Raw genomic sequence first — 16,262 nt, 5'->3', positions numbered from 1 at the left:
TTGCATGCATGGTCGTAGGTCATTATTACCTAATCTTGAACCTATAGACCTTGAACTAGAAAAAACACTTCGCACACACAAGCACGTTAAAAATAAATTTTGAATGGATTTACAAGCACCACAGGAGAGGCCATTTAAGGACTATTTTAGTAATTTAGCTAATTTGAGCACATCATGTATAAGATACCCAATTGTAGCTGCTAGGAGCTTTGAACTAAAACCTAGTGTGCTAAATTGTCTCCCCACATTCTATGGCTTAGAAAATGAGGACTCATATAATCATCTGAATGATTTTCATGCTATTTGTCAAACATTTAAATATGAGAATTTTTCAGACGATGATGTAAAACTTAGACTTTTCCCATTTTCTTTAAAGGATAGAGCTCGTTCATGGCTTAATACATTGCCTACTAATAGCATTGCATCATGGGAACAAATCGTAACTAAATTTTTGAATAAATATTTCCCAATGCATAAAACCAATGCTATTCGCAGGGAAATTTCAGAGTTTACACAGAGAGAAGACGAGCAATTTTTCGAAACATGGGAGCGATTCAATGGGCTACTCTTGAAGTGTCCACATCATGGGTACGAGAAATGGCACCAATGCTAATACTTTTTGGAGGGATTACTACCAAATGTGCAAGAATGGCTAATGGCAACAAGTGGAGGAGAGCTAATGTCAAAAAGTGCATCAGAAATTTGAGAATTCTTCCAACGACAAGTGGATAATTCCCAACAACGGAGTCGATCACTCAGGAATACTAGAAGAATTAAAGGAGTGAATGAGGTTCACATTGGAGAGTCAACTTCAGGAATCAAATAAGTCAAGGAGATGGTTGAAAGTCTTGCTCGACAAATAGCATCGTTATCGACTGCTAAATCAACAGAACCACATGACCATGACTCATACTCAGATCAAGCCAATGCCATATGTGTAATGAGAAAACCATCGAATTACAACCCATACTCCAACACATATAACCCTGGATGGAGAGACCACCCCAATTTTTCATGGTCTCAAGGATTCCAACAGAATGGACCAGCAGCTCCAGGTCCACCAATTCCTCAAATTCCTCAAGCCTCTCAGCCACCATTCACACCATACAATCAGAACCAGAACCACTCTCAACCTAGACCCGGATGCATTCCAGAATTTCAAGAATGTTACTCACTCCACGATTGAGCAACAGAACCGCACCATTGATGAACTACGAAATGAGTTGAGAGCAAGCTTCAATTCACAAGCTCAATCAGTTTCAAGCCTCGAGAAGATGGTAGGACAACTTGCTTCTTCATTTCAGACCTTGGCAATGACTGTTGAGAAAGGCAAGTTTCCAAGTCAACTAGTGCCTAATCCTAAAGGAGTACATGAAGCAAGTACTAGTTCACCACAGCAGCATGGAGAGGTCAAAACAGTCATGACCTTGCGAAAAGGAAAAGAAGTCGACAATAAAGTGGAGATGCCTTTGACAAAAGAAAATCAAATTGTACCTGTAAATGTTGAGGACTCATCACCGCATGAGAAAGAAGAAACCGCCCCACGAGAATACGTTCCCAAAGCTCCATTTCCTCAGAGGTTAGCTAAAGGAAAAAAGGGAAAATCCACAGGTGAGATTCTTGAAATCTTCAAACAGGTAAGTGTTAACATCCTTTTACTTGATGCTATTAAACAAGTTCCATCTTATGCCAAATTTCTTAAAGACCTTTGTACTAAAAAGAGAAACATTCATGTTCAAAAGAATGCATTTTTAACAGAAAACGTTAGTTCTATACTCCAACATAAAATTTGTCTAAAATGCAAAGACCCAGGCTCCCCCACTATCTCATGTAGCATAGGGAACCATACAATTTAAAATGCTTTGTTGGATTTAGGAGCTAGTATAAATCTGTTGCCTTACTCAGTATTTTTGAAACTTGGACTTGAAAAATTACACCCAACTCCAGTGGTGTTACAGCTTGCAGATCGGTCCACGAAAATACCTCGTGGTATTGCGGAGGACGTGCTTATCCAGGTAGACAAGTTTTATTTTCCTGTTGATTTCATTGTAATTGACACTCAACCAATACAGGATTCAAGAAAGCACATCCCCATTATTCTAGGCCGACCTTTCTTGGCAACTGCGGATGCTCACATTCAATGCAGGACTGAAAATATGCAGTTGTCCTTCGGCAACATGACTATGGAGCTGAACATCTTCAATATTGCCAAACAACCTCACAATGCAGATGATGGAATTGTTGATGTGGATTTAATAGAAACAATAGTTGATGACACTTTTCTTTCAAACCTTAGTGATGATCCTTTATAAATATGTTTAACTCACTTTGGTTTGGATTTTGATATTGACAGATCAGTCGATGAGGTCAACGCCCTACTTGACTCAGCACCATCCATGGACACTAATAAATGAAAGTCAAGAGTTGAACAACTATCACCATCAGAGAAGAAACTCATCCCATCATCAGAATCACCACCAAAACTCGAGCTCAAACCATTCCCCAACACATTGGAATATGCATTTTTGGGAGAAGAAAGTACTCTACCGGTAATCATCTCATCATCCCTAAATGACGAACAAAAAAGTAAGTTGTTGGATGTTTTAAAAGAGCACAAAGGAGCATTAGGATGGACCATAGTAAACATAAAAGGTATAAATTCAGTAGACTGCATGCGTTACATTCATCTTAATGAAAATGCTAAATCTACTAGGGAAATGCAACGTCGGTTAAATCTTAATATGAAAGAAGTTGTTAGAACTGAAGTCCTTAAGCTATTAGATGCATGTATCATTTACCCCATTTCTGATAGTTTATAGGTCAGTCACGTGCAAGTCGTCCCCAAAAAGTCAGGAGTCACAGTAGTTACCAATGCTGACAATGAATTGATACCCACTAGAGTAACTATAAGATGGTGTGTATGCATTGATTATAGAAAATTGAATTCTGTCACACGTAAATACCATTTTCCTTTACCATTTATTGATCAAATGCTTGATAGATTAGCAGGCCATGAATTTTATTGCTTTCTAAATGGCTACCAGGATACAATCAGATCCCCATAGCACCAAAAGATCAACAGAAGACCACTTTCACTTACCCTTTTGGCACATTTGCATATAGGATAATGCCATTTGGATTATGTAATGCACCTGCTACATTTCAACGATGCATGTTAAGCATTTTTTCTGATATGGTTGAACGATTCCTTGAAGTCTTTATGGATGACTTTTCTGTCTTTAGTGATTCGTTTGATCAATATTTACATCATCTAACACTAGTTCTGCAGAGATATATCGAGAAGAACTTGGTCTTAAATTGGGAGAAATGTCATTTTATGGTAAAATAAGGTATTGTTCTTGGTCACATCATTTCGAGCAAATGTATTGAGGTTGACAAAGCCAAGGTGGATCTCATTTCTAATCTTCCTCCACCCAAAATAGTTAGAGAAGTAAGATCTTTCCTTGGGCATGCTGGTTTCTATAGATGTTTAATTAAAGATTTTAGCAAAGTTTCTAGACCCTTATGTAATTTACTTGCTAAGGATATACCTTTTGTCTTTGATGATTCATGTCTTGTGGCATTTGAAAAGTTAAAGCAGTTGTTGACATCATCACCCATCATTCAGCCCCCAAATTGGAGCTTACCATTTGAGTTCATGTGTGATGCATCTGATTATGCAGTAGGAGCAGTATTAGGACAAAGAGTTGATCGAATTTCCCACGTTATTTACTATGCTAGTATGACATTGAATGATGCACAGTTGAACTATTCAACTACTGAAAAAGAAATGCTAGCAGTAGTGTTTGCATTAGAGAAATTTCGATCTTATCTCATTGGTTGTAAAATAATCGTGTTCACAGATCATGCTGCTTTTAAATATCTTCTCACAAAGAAAGATGCAAAAGCTAGATTAATTCGTTGGGTGTTACTTTTGCAGGAATTTGACTTGGAATTCAAAGATAAGAAAGGGACAGAAAATATTGTGGCGGACCACCTCTCTCGTCTCCATTTTGACACAATTACAGAGCCATTAATATTGAATGAGTTATTTTCAGATGAACAATTAATGAGTGTGGAAGTATTACATTGGTATGCTGATATAGTTAATTATCTTGTTACAGGTAAACTTCCAGAGCATTGGACCAAGCAAGATAAGGCTAAATTCTTTGCAGAGATAAAGAATTTCTTTTGGGATGACCCGTATTTGTTCAAGTATTGTGCAGACCAAATTGTTAGACAATGTGTCCCAGAAAATGAAATTCAGAATATTCTTTCATTCTGCCATGAACAAGCTTGTGGAGGCCATTTCAGTGTTAAGAAAACAGTAACTAAAGTTTTACAATGTGGTTTTTATTGGCCAACTATATTTCGAGATGCTTACACTTTTTGTTCTTCATGTGATAGGTGTCAACGAATGGGGAGCATTACACGAAGGAACATGATGCCACTAAATCCAATTTTAGTGGTTGAGATTTTTTATGTATGGGGTATCGACTTCATGGGACCCTTTCCCCCTTCTTTTGGCCATCAATACATATTGGTTGCTATTGACTACGTATCGAAATGGGTAGAAGCAATTCTATGCAGAACCAATGATCACAAAGTGATGATAGGATTTTTGAAAAGCAACATTGTTTCACGCTTTGGATTCCCTCGAGCAATAATCAGTGATGGTGGTGCCTACTTTTGTAACAAAGTATTCAAAGCTCTTTTGAGAAAGTATTCAATCAATCACAAAGTGGCAACCCCATATCATCCACAAACCAGTGGCCAAGTTGAGATCTCCAATCGATAAATAAACCACATATTAGAAAAGACGGTGAGGCCAGACAGAAAAGATTGGTCATTAAGACTTGATGATGCATTATGGGTATATAGAACGGCTTTCAAGACCCCGATTGGGATGTCACCCTACAAGTTAGTGTATGGAAAAGCTTACCACGTACCTGTGGAACTCGAGCATCGTGCGTATTGGGCCATCAAGAAATTCAACTTTGACATGCAGAACTTGAAGAAATTCGCAATGACACATATGAAAATGCCAAGATTTACAAGCAACGAATGAAAGTCTTCCATGACAAGTAAATTATGAGAAAATCTTTCACTCCAGGTCAGAAAGTGCTTTTATTCAATTCTCGCTTGCACCTATTCCCAGGTAAGTCACGCTCTCGTTGGTCTGGTCCATTTATTGTACATACTATTTTTCCACATGGGGCAATTGAAATTAGGGACCCAAAAAACGGTGTCACGTTTAAGGTTAATGGTCAAAGATTAAAGCCATATCTAGAGTACCAACCACATGAAGAAGACACTGAAATAAATTTGAGTGACCCATCAGATTTGAATTGATTTTTTTCCTTTTTTTCTTTTCAGTGATTTGATATTTTTTTTCTTTTTCTTTCTTTATATTATTCTTTTGCTAATTGAAATTATTTTTGCATAAGTGTGTTTGTTTAACTATTAAGTTTTCTCTTATCATTTTTAATCATGAGTATCATACTTAGACCGTTCCTCCTGAACATTCTTAAACCACTTCAACGTGTCAAAACTCATCTCATAAGGCAGATTCAATTTTGTAAAACACATCGTATTTGGGCTCTACAACCACCAGAGTTAGTAGCCTATGTTGAGGGTTTAGAAAGCCAACTCAAAGACATTGAGAGAAGTGTTTACGACATCCAGTTGGAGCTTGAGGTAAATTCAATAAGAGGATGATTTTAATTTTCTTTGTGTGTTTTAATTTTTTTCTGTTTGTGTGCTTTAGTTTGTTATCCCGGTGAAGTGGCGGATAACGGTACTCCGTGACAATCAAGTCGGTTACTTCAGTTTCCCATAATAACTGATATTCTGAAGCGAAGGTATGGACAGAAACGAGACTCTAGCGAAGCTTCACAAGCGATTCCCTTCACTTCCTCAAAATTCCCTCTTTACGATCTATAAAGCTCGTTCTGAACGCATGCGATTACTCATGAGGAATAACATACCTGCTGACATCCGTTGGTTAATCGAGGCTAAAGTACGATCAGCAGGTAAGTTACCTACAAAATTTATTGCATACATGCCTGGTTGTGGTAAAGGAAATTATGCAAGAAAACGACGAGCTCGAAGAATTTCTGTTGCTTGTCATAAGTGTGCCAAAATGAGTTGCGATAAAAATCCATGTTCTTTAGGAATGGTGTCTGATAATAGGGAAGATAAGATTCAATTCATTAGGGATGGCTTGAATAAGGAGTCATTGGATGATATCCTTTTGTCTCTTGAAACGCATCCCAGTGGATATGTGCAAGGAGCGATTCTCTAGTTATGGCCATTATTCCAGAAAGAGCATGCACGATATAGTCTTTGGAATCTGACTATAAACGACCCTATTTGCCAGTTTATAAGAAAACTGGATAGGAAGCCTATCCTCGACCCATAGAGGGCGTTCAAGCCGTTTCTGGACGTAAAACCAGAGGAAGATGTGAGCCACAGTCGCAACTACCTGTAAATATCCTTTCACTTTACTGTTATTTTATTTCACTATTGTTTTATTGTGTGCATTATTGTCTTTAATAATTTTATTACTGTTTGCTTTTTCCTTTTTACTGTTTCCTTTTTTACTAGCGAGCCACGTGCTTTACGCGTTATTTGACACTGACATGTTGCCTCATACACAACTGCGACCCACTGTCACCAAGACTCTTAAATGTGAATTTTTTTGTCAAGCACTCAAATTATTTTTTTGAGAAGTATCACAATGCCAGCTATTCCAAATAGACAATTCAAGAACATTTGTGTGCTTTCTGGATTTACCTATGGCAAACATAAAGAGTTCATTGAGGCAACCATCGATCTTGTTTGAAGTATAGCAGAGAGAAAATTACACTTGGTGTATGGAGGAGGTAACCGAGGGTTATCAAAAATAGTCTCTGAAGCAGCTTTTGTCAGAGGAAGTCAAGTGTTAGGCATCATCCCAAGAGTCCTAAAACCATTGGGCAGTTCGTCTAACTCATCAACTGGAGAAGAGTTAGTCGTCTCAGGTATACAAGAAAGAATAACTGAAATGCTTCATCATGTTGATGCTTTTATTTTCCTTCCAGGAGATCTTGCAACACTAGAGGCACTTATCACAATAGCATATTGGGCCCATCTGCACATCCACCAGAAACCCATCGGTTTGTTAAATGTCAATAACTTTTATGATGGCTTTATCGCATTTCTTAACCATGCAATAAAAAACTATTTTATTCCCTCTAATGCGAAAAAACTCTTTCTTTGTACTCATACTGCTAATGAGCTACTTGATCTATTACAAGCTTATAGACCGGAGCCAGACCTCTGGACCTTTGTGTTGGAGCATCCAAATAATGATGGTAACAGTAGCCGCAGTAAGAAGTACAAATTAGATTTAACTCTCCGCTTGTAAATATTTTCTTCTGTGTTACACCACCCAAGTGATGTCTTCTAAACTCTACTTCTTTCCTTTCAAACATTGAGGACAATGTTTCATTCTGGTTGGGGGGAGGGAATAGTCGACAATTGTGGAATTTTGGTTAAGTTTTTACTAATTTTTTTGTTGTAGAAACTAACTGTAGCTTACTTTTTGTGTTGAAGATGGCTGAATATGGAGTGTAGTTACTCTAGAAACGCATCTTCATCGTTTGAAAAAAAAAACAAACAAAAAATTCAAAAAAAAATTTAGACATTTTCTTTTTATTTATTAAGTTTTGATGTTCATTTTTCTTCTTCTTTTTAATTTCACCTTTATAAATATATTCAAATATTTGAGTCGAAGATGGCTGAATACGGAGTGTAGTGCCTCTAGAAACGCATCTTCTTAGTTAAAAAAAAATATTTCTTTTTCTAATTAATTTTTCTACATCATTTTCACATTTCTACATGCATATTTTTCTTTCATGTTTAGAATAGGTTGGGGGTAGAATGTTGTTAAAAAAAATTGTGTTATTTGTTTTAACATTGGATGACATGATTAATTTCAAATTTTAGTATTTGTATTATCTTTGGTCTTAAGTGATATTACGCTATATTTGCTACTTTACATGTTAATGTCGGAGACAAATATGAGTTGCTTGAAGGAATGAATATGTCATAAATAAGTGCCAAGTGAGTTTTTGAGCCTATCATTTTTCTGGGAGAGTAACCCTTTGCCCATTCTTTATACAGCTTAGCAGTTTATTATTTTATATACGATCTCTAGATTTCTTTTGAGTTAACCCTAAAAAAAAATTGTAAAATAAAAAAAAAAGAAGAAAAAGAAAAAAAATGTGTGTTGCTACATTGGGAGGTCCATCTAACTAGTAGATATGGATGATTATTTAGAGCCTTAAAAGACGATGGAAAGGCCATCTTTGATCTGTTTGAGCCTTTCTAGCCATCCATTTTATTAAATATCCATAGTTAACCCTTTTGAGCCTTTAAAAAAAAAACAAAAACCTTTTCTTTGTCAACTTATCATCTTGACCCACTCCGATTTGGAGTATTACCCAATGTCTTATAAGTTCCATCACCTATTTATGTTTGAGAAAATGTAAATAATTATTTTATTCAGTGAAGTTATGCAAAAAAAACAAAACAAAACAAAACAAAGGTTGTTGTTTCAAAAGAATAAAAATAACAATAATAGGTGAAATCCACCTTGCAACTTTAAAAAAAAAATTCTCTGCATTTTTCTCAAACATACACTTTGTTTTCCCTATTTTCCTTTTTTGTTAGCCATGTCCCTAGCTTACGTTACGTCCTAATAAAAGTCCTTCTTGATTTTAGGGAACTATAGTTTGAAGTAGAAGCTAGTTATATGGGCTAAAAAGATGTAGTGGTGCATAATAATAAAAATAAATAAATAAATAAAATGGGTTGACTAGCATTTTTGTTTGACTTGAGATCATATTATTTCTAAGTTGAGGGCATCTTTCTTTCATCTTGGTGAGAGCATGTGATATCACTTCTTTATTAGTTTCTCTCTCAAGTACCATTCATTGGAGTGACTATTTTTATTAGGTTTAATTTATTTGTGCGAGTGTCACTACTTCCAGTGAGGTTTTGGGGTTTGACATATCATTCTTGAAAGTAGCTATGACAATCTACTAGGCTGATTCATGTGGATGGTTGATGTGGGTGTGATGTTGCTTTAGATTGGAGATAATGCTTATACTTTTATTTGATTGCTATCATTAGTCTGATTGAATAAACAAGATTGTTAAAAAAAAAAATTGTGTTTGAGTGTTAGAAAATGTATATTTATAAAGGAGAAAATCGTCATTTTACATTTCAAGTCTTACTAACAACCCTTACTTTTATGTATTTCAGGTTCTTGTAATTTAATTATGTGTGTTTTATTTTAATTAAGTATTTTGTGTATTTTAGGGGCATCATAGTCATTTCACAATAAACGAGAGATCAAATGACAAAACGGACATCACTTTTGAACTCAGGACAGTCGAAAACCTTCGGAGGAGCATAAAAGGAAAAATGGCACTGTTCACATGTACGGTACTGTCTACGTTACTGTTCACGACACTGTTCACATAGACGGATCGATGACGTGGCATTGACCGATGATGTGGCATTGACTAATGAGGTGTCATGATCCTATTGGTCTAAAATTCTTATGAACTGTTGATGGTGACGTGGCAGCATATTAGTGGACCAAAATTTACGCGTACGGTACATGCATTATACAGGATTATTTTCAACCAAACCGCGTTACTGTTCAAAGCCGGGTCAAACCGTGTTACTGTTCACCCGCGTGGACAAACCGCGTACTGTTGACTGATAACGTAGCGCAATCCTGAGCGTCCAAACTGTTTTTAATCCGATAGCCATGATTTACTCCATGTATCTATAAAAAGGAGGCCTCTCCCGCCTAATTTGATATCTCTGAATCCATTTTTAGCATCCATTTTCTGTAATTCCCTCTCCATCTTGTATTTTCTTTGAATTTTAATAAATTTCCATTTTGCCCCTAGTTCAATTATGAGTGACTAATTTTCTTTCAAGCTTGGGTTGAAGGTGAAGTCTCAACACGTGTCATGGGCTTTATTTGGTAAATTTACTTTCTCTTCCCCTCTAATTTTTGTGGATGTTTTGACTTCTCATCGACAAATAATATTAATCTTGTCTAGTACCGCCTTGGTTTCACCGGCCCCCTAGTACAAGGTTATTATTATTTGGCACGATAAGCCATTAGCACCATATTGATTAGAGCGTGGTTCATGAGGTGTGGATTCCCCCTCATGATTTAATTGGCATTAATAATGATTATTTAGCCCATGATGCATGTTGATACGGATCCGGATACCCAAGTGCTTCATTTCAATAGAATTCTCTTCAATTTATTCTCACCATTTCAATTCCAATTTTAGAATTTATTCTCGCCATTTTAATTTAAGTTTTAACACATTCAATATCATTTCCACCACAAATCCAATCACTCATTTACAAAATTAATTCTACACACAATTAAAATCCACCTCCTCGTGGGATCGACACTCGTCACCATTGATCTATATTACACTAGATTCGTGCACTTGCGAGTTGAATAAAATCTGCACAACAATGGTTCTATGAGATGGGACAATGAACCAAGGACATGAAACACTATAAAAATGGTTATCAAGGATATCCTTAGTAATGGTTCTACGAGATAGGACAACAAACTAAGGATATGCAACACAGCAAAAATGTCTGAATCCAGAATTCTCCACATGCGAAAATGGCAACTTATTAAGAATAATCATTTTAGTAATTGCCTTTCTAACAGCCTCCTGATTAAATCCCCCAACAACAACTTGACCAACCTCTTTATTCCTAACACCAATAGGTTTTTTAGTTAAAGCTGCTTGATTTTGTAGATAACATTCATATTCAAAGCATCTTTTCAAGTGATTTGAATAACTGCTAATCCTCTCAGTAGTTTTACATGAATATTCTTGGCCACAATAGTTGCACTTGCACTGATTATAATCTTCTGGCAGTCTAGTGAAATCCTTCCACATCTTTGATCTTGGAGCCATCACTTTTCTTGGCTTAGCTGGTTTCGATGTTGTCCTCGATGACCTCTTCCTTTTATCATGATTGGGCTTCAATAGTCGCTGGTGACATATCATTAACTTCATTAGATTTAGTGGATTGGATGTTGTCACGAACTCATGAACCATTTGTGTTTAGACATCTGAAATTATAAATCCAATTAAGTTACTTGACACAAAATTAGAAAACTTAAACTAACATAAAGAATAATGTTTTTTAGTTATATTAGATATGTGTCACTTGTTTATTAAAGGCATTGAGTTAAATTAACCAATTAAGTTAATTGTTGTTTGCATGCGAACTAATTAATGTCGAAATTAACTATTCTGTTCATCACACAAACCTATAAATACTAAAACAAATAGCATAATTATGACTGATTTGCTAATAATAATAATAATAATGTAAAAAAAATAGTTTCAATTGAACTGTATAGGCATGCCTAGGGTTATTCACATTTACTAAAAACTACTTACAATATGGCATTATTTACAACTCAATGGTGATTGACTGATTGCTTTGATAGTTGATTGAGAGCTTATTGACTAATTGCTTTGATAGTTGATTGAGAGCTTAAAAATTTGGCAATTGGTAGAATTCTATTATGAAATTAGCATGCAAGAGAACTTAAGATCAAATAATTACTGACCTTGATGTTGATGAATTGATGGATCATATGGATTGGAAGCTAGCCAGAGATGGAAGTGAGTCAAGACACAACAGCTAGTTTAGAAGCGAACAACACGAAGTGAACAGCTATGGGCTGCGAGCGGCGGTAATGTCGATGTATGGGAGTGTGGCTTATTGTGTGGACGTGTGGGAGTGAGTCAGTCGCGAGCGTGAGGTGAACGGTTGTGGGCTGCGACTACGACTGCGAGCATGTGCTGAGGTGAACAGTTGTGACTGCCTGCCGTCGGTGCTGCTGTGATTAGGGATTCAGAAATTGGTTTTGTGAGTGTGAAAGAGATTTTTTTTTATTATTTTAAAAGCTCAACCCGATTGGGTATAAATTTCCCCGAACCAAAATTTAAACCAATCGGATTGAGCTTTTCAACCCATTCGGCTAACCCAAATTTCGGGTTCGGTTCGGTTCGGTTAACCCGATCTGAACACCCACCCCTAATCAATTCTATCTTTTGTTTTATCCTTACAATGTCTAATCATGGTAATAGCGAGACTACTTGTTGATTATGGCAGGCTAAAGTTCATCTAAAAGTTTGGGAAATTTATAAAAATGCCATTATATAAAATTTATAAAGTAAATTTCTACTAATTTACAATTTTGCCATCATATAAATTATAAAAAAAAATGGAGCATTTACTTCATTTAAGATTCCAAACTTTCTTTCTTAGCTTTTTCAGTTCTTTGTCTTCTTCTTAATAAGTATAGATTATAAATTTATTTATTACTCAATCATTTACAATATATTTATTAATTGTAAGGTAGTAAAGACTAATGTTTGTATGCTTAATTCTTGTTCTTATTTCATTGTGTAAGATTAAATTACTATTAGATCAAATGAAGATAATTCAACCATTGAATTTTAGCGTTTAATTTTTAAATTGAGCATTGATAGATTAGAGATGGATCATTTGAAAATGATTATTGATAGAGATAGATCATAGATTCAATCCAATAAATTATATATGATGATAATTTCTTAGTTATACTTATTGTTTGGTTCTTGAATAATGTCAATGTGTTATAATGACAGACTAAGGGTTGTATGACTTTTGTTAGTAAATATGTGATTTCTTTTTTAACTTCTTTTATGTTTTTCCTTCTTTATTTTTCAGTTGTTAATGTCAAACAATCAACCATTAAAGCTTAGAGAAACTCTTCTTGCATTTTTTAAGGAAAAAAATGATAGTGGTCAGTATCAAGTGAGATTCCATATTATGTTGATGATCCTAAACTAGATGAGCAACCCGCATCTAAGTCTTAAAGCGTTGAACCTCAAAGTGACAACATTGGTTCATTAGAACGTGATCCAAAGTTACATAAACCAATTTGGACATACCCCATTAATCAACAAGATGATGTTCGGAGAATGCATATCAACATGGGTCCATAGAAAATGAAGTTAGAAGTGTTTTCACTTTCATTTGATGGGCAACAATTTCGTTGATTTCAAGACAATTTGTATGCATGATTTCCTTGGGTTGATGCATATATTATTTTGCTTGATTTCTTTTTTATTAAAAAAGGAAAAAATATCTCAAGTTTATAACTGAAAGGTTAATGAGTTAGAAGAGGATTAAAAATGGAGAGAGCTGTTCTTTTTTGCATCATGAAGGTGTTTAACACACCATACTAAGGTTATACTAAATTAAGGCGGTTTAAAGAATCCAGCTCAATATATAGCTAAAATCATTAATATACAACCATCACAATAGATTTTGCAAAATAGATTGCGACTTTATACCTTAATAGAAGCTATTAAATGGCTTGTAAAGGAAACATGTGGTTTTAGAGGTCATGATGAGTAATCTTCTGGTCCTAGAAATTTTATTGAAATAATAAAGCATTCGACAAGGATAAATAAAGATATTGCTAAAATTTTGTTGGAAAATTCAGGCAATCAAAATACACTTCATCTGATATTCAAAAAGATTAAACAATATTGCCAACAAAGAGTGGCAAAAGATTCATGAAGAAATTGGAGATATAAAACTTTGTATTCTTGTTGATGAAGCATAAGATGAAGTTTAAAAAGAACAAATGGCTATTATTTTGAGATATGTTGATTGTAATAGATTTTTTGGTGAATGTGAAAGAAATTAATGCATCATAACTTTAAAAAGGAAATATCTAATGTCCTTACTTATTATAATCTTATGATTAAAAATTTATGAGGCCAAAGATATGATGGTGTTAATAACAAAATGGATAGCTAGCATTATTTCGAGAAGATTATCCATAATGTTAATTTTGTGAACCAATTACCAGAAAAGATTCGAGTCAAATGGATCAAAAAACAAAGAAAGAAAATTAACCAGTTAACGAGCTTTAACCAAAACGACACTGTTTGAAGGAAAAACTCACACGCTCTTATTACTCAAACTGATTACAAACAATCATACATCCAAAAGGAGATTACAAGCTTCCAATCAGAAATTGGATGAGAAGACAAAGAGTAATTACACACACACCAGAGGCAGTTCGTCAGCCTTTTTTATACTGAGATTTCTGGCAATTTTCCAGAATCACTCCCAACGACCATAGCAGACTTTGCCATGTCAGCAAAGTATTTGCAAATAAAACCCCACATTGAATGCTATCTGCACTATGGCCTAGTAACTCTCTTTCGTTTACAATTTAGTCCCTAAATTCACAACTCAATTCTTTACAATCTCTACCTTGCAGATCAGATTCAGTTTGAACAATCATCAAAGCAACATCGAAAAAACCTTCAACAACCTGTAATTCACTCTTGAATTTAGTTTGAGTTGGGCAAGACACCCATTAAGTTCACAGAGAACTCAAACTTTGCAGTGGGAAGCACTTTGGTAAGTGCATCTGCTGGATTCATATCAGTATAAATTTTAGACATTGATACAGTTCATTTGGCAGCTTCCTCTCTAATGAACTGCAGCTTTACGTCTATATGCTTAGTCCTCTCATGGAAGACTGGATTCTTAATTAACTGCAGAGCACTTTGATTAGCACAGAAAACTTCAACTGTTTTATGATCCATCCAAAGTTCATTGAGTATCCCCTTAAGCCACATAGCTTCCTTTACTGCCTCTGTGGCTGCAACAAATTCAGCCTCAATTGATGACAAAGCTACGATTGGCTGCAAGGTTGCTTTCCAGCTTACTATGCACATGTTCAACATAAACATGTACCCTGAAATGGACTTTCTTTTGTCTAAATCACCAGCAAAATCAGAGTCTACATACCCCACGATTTCACTTACACCACTTCTTGACTTCCCATACAGCAGACCACATGTAGAAGAGCCCCTGAGATACCTCATAATCCACTTAACAACACCCCAATGAGTTTTATTAGAATAACTCAGAAACCTACTAACCACACTTACTGCAAAGGCTATATATGGTCTGGTGCAGACCATTGCATACATTAGGCTTCCCACAGCCTGAGCATATGGTATCCCATCCATTTGAGCCCTTTCAGCTTCAGTGAGTTGAGCAGCTGACAACTTAAACTGAGAACCAAAAGGTGGCAGAACAGGTTTACTATTATGCATATCAAACTTTTCTAAAACCTTCTTAATATATTTTTCTTGACTTAGAAATAAAGTTCCAGCAGCCCTATTTCTGAATATCTCTATTCCAAGAATCCTTTTTGCACTCCCCAGATCCTTCATTTCAAACTCACCTTTCAGCAGATTCTTTAGCTTTTCTACTTCAGATTTTTGTTTGCTTACAATCAGCATATCATCTACATAAAGAAGCAAGTATATAGCTCTACCTTCATCTAAGCCACCATAATAAACACAATTATCAAACTTGCTTCTTTGATAGCCATTATTTAACATGAACTCATCAAATCTCCTATACCACTGTCTAGGTGATTGATTGAGTCCATATAATGGCTTATGCAGTAAACAAACATGGTCTTCCTTCCCCTTGTGTTCAAAACCTTCAGGTTGCTTCATCAGTAGCTGTTCTTTTAAGATTTCCATGGAGGAAGGCTGTCTTAACATCCATTTGCTCCAGCTCCATAGCCAGCAAAGCTACCATAGCTAAGATGATTCTTATAGAGCTGTGTTTGACCACAGGGGAGAAAATTTCAGTGAAATCTATGCCCTCCCTCTGTGTATACCCCCTAGCCACAAGTCTTGCTTTGTACCTAGAGGGCTCAACCTCTAGAATACCTTCCTTCTTCTTAAAGATCCATTTACAACTGATCAGCTTCCTATTTCCTGGATTTGACACAAGTGTCCAGGTTGTATTTCTCTGTAGGGAATCCATCTTTTCTTGCATGGCTGCAAGCCACTTATCACAATCCTTACCACTAATGGCTTTAGAGTAGCTTCATGGTTCCTCAATTGCTATTTCATCAGCACTTACTAATGAAAAAGCAATTAAGTCAGCATAACCAAGTCTGTCTGGTGCTCTGGTTTGCCTTCTTTCCCTATCTCTAGCCAGCTTGTAATCTTGTAGATTAGTTTGCTGCAAGGTTGGTGACTCAGTGTCTTGATCTTTAGTATACACCATGTCTTCACTATCAGAGGCTACTCTTTCTTTACCAAAAAACTCCA

General features: G+C 35.7%; 1 non-coding gene across 1 annotated transcript; it reads right to left on the bottom strand.

The window, feature by feature from the left end:
- Nucleotides 1-487: 487 nt before the first annotated feature.
- Nucleotides 488-591, bottom strand: LOC127903834 (small nucleolar RNA R71). The gene has a single exon (XR_008056711.1). It is a non-coding gene; the product is annotated as a small nucleolar RNA R71 (small nucleolar RNA).
- Nucleotides 592-16,262: the final 15,671 nt, after the last annotated feature.

Source organism: Citrus sinensis, chromosome 1 (genome assembly GCF_022201045.2).
Source record: "Citrus sinensis cultivar Valencia sweet orange chromosome 1, DVS_A1.0, whole genome shotgun sequence".
NCBI classification, from domain to species: domain Eukaryota; kingdom Viridiplantae; phylum Streptophyta; class Magnoliopsida; order Sapindales; family Rutaceae; genus Citrus; species Citrus sinensis.
Note: the sequence above shows the minus strand (reverse complement) of the source record. Positions and strands in the feature narration are given on the sequence as shown.